This window comes from Varroa destructor, unplaced genomic scaffold (genome assembly GCF_002443255.2).
Source record: "Varroa destructor unplaced genomic scaffold, Vdes_3.0 BEIS01000001.1, whole genome shotgun sequence".
In the NCBI taxonomy this organism is placed as follows: Eukaryota; Metazoa; Arthropoda; class Arachnida; order Mesostigmata; family Varroidae; genus Varroa; species Varroa destructor.
Genome location: NW_019211454.1, coordinates 32,013,348 through 32,014,735, shown reverse-complemented (window position 1 = coordinate 32,014,735; position 1,388 = coordinate 32,013,348). Strand labels below are relative to the sequence as shown.

At 37.6% G+C, this 1,388-nt stretch overlaps 1 protein-coding gene across 2 annotated transcripts in view; it reads right to left on the bottom strand.

Annotated features, from left to right (window-relative positions):
* LOC111242810 (uncharacterized) overlaps positions 1–1,388 on the bottom strand; it is a 5,132-nt gene continuing 3,744 nt past the window's right edge. Inside the window, exons 4-5 of one of the 2 annotated variants that reach the window (XR_015321669.1) lie at positions 1,043–1,240; positions 1–745 (exon numbers count right to left, since the gene is read on the bottom strand). The gene's annotated coding sequence lies outside the window, so the exon portion shown is untranslated. Of the gene's footprint in view, positions 1,241–1,388 lie in introns of both variants that reach the window. The other variant, XR_002670169.2, reaches the window with a different exon arrangement.

The window sequence follows — 1,388 nt, the reverse complement described above, 5'->3', positions numbered from 1 at the left end:
TTATTGTTGTTAAATCGATTTATTGTATGTCTTCTAGAGTCGCACAACCATCTAATAATATAGTAAATAACTGGTATTCGAAACATGAGGACTCTATTATGGATCGGACTGCGAATTGAAGCGCATTGCAAAGCGTTTGATCAGACGATTATATACGTACGTCATATCGGTTCTTATCGTCATAGATAAGCATACTGAAGGTTTTAGGCCACAAGTTGTCACTGTCTTTTTTTGAGGCTTCATTTGTGTTCACCGTACTTCGCTTTGTTCAATAAAAATTTTAAAGAAGAAGTGCTCTTGTAAGCGAGTTTACATCCATTAATGCGCAACAGTATCAAAGCGTTGGGTGGTAATTGGATCTAACGTAAAAATCTGATGGGTATATGTTTAACGTAGTGCTGCCTGATCGTGTCACATTTTGCGCGCACAAAATGCATTCAGTTTTAAGGTGCCTATTATTAGACCTCCCCTAACGCGTTTAGGCTTAGCGAGTGTGATGTGAAGTAGATAAAGTACGTTTTGAAGTACTGCGTTTACTCGACCCATTTCACACCTAACAGTCTAGGGGATACTTTTAAGAAAGGGGCCGCTCAAAGGTCCAGAATATTTCATTCTAGTGTGAAGACGTTCTGCGGGGTTAGCTTTTCCTAGAAAAAGGCCACTCAAGACGCTTTTCTAATAAAGAACAGCTTTTTATTGTTTGTATTGTCACAATTGCTAGCACTTCGTTAGTGAACTTCTTCTCCTAGAAACAGAAGAAGCATGACTTCAAAATCGACATGTTATGTTTGTTGAATTGATGTTACCGATTTTGTTTGTTGCAAGTTTTTTTTTTTGAGTAAAAACCTCGAAGCTGCACATAGCGTATCACAGGATCAGAGCGACGTCTTTTTCATCAGGTTCCACATAAATGAGCATAGTCAATGTAAAGATACCTACACATATGAATCTTACATTGTCGTCTATTTATTTAGCAGAATTCTATTCCAACGAGTGTTCATGATGTAGTCCATTAACATAATGGAGATTTCTAGCTACAAACCTTCATTAACAAACGATGAGTTCGCGATGTACGAGAGGTAATGCTTGTACGATTTTACGGAATCGATAGATTGGAGTGTACTTGCGGTACATCTCCAGTGGACTGCCGAAACTTCCGTGGATCGAATGGAATATCCTAATTTGTTCTTTTTATTGCTGCCCAACGAGAAGGTTCAAGTATCCTGCGCAGGTCGAATTACTATCAGTTTGCTCCATACACGAAATCCGAAGGGAAGTACACACAGGATATAAGGAAAGAGTTATATAAGTTAGAATTTTTTGCGTTTTTTAAATAAATGTTCATGTATATTTAGATGTTGTACACGTATGTATGTATGTATATGTAT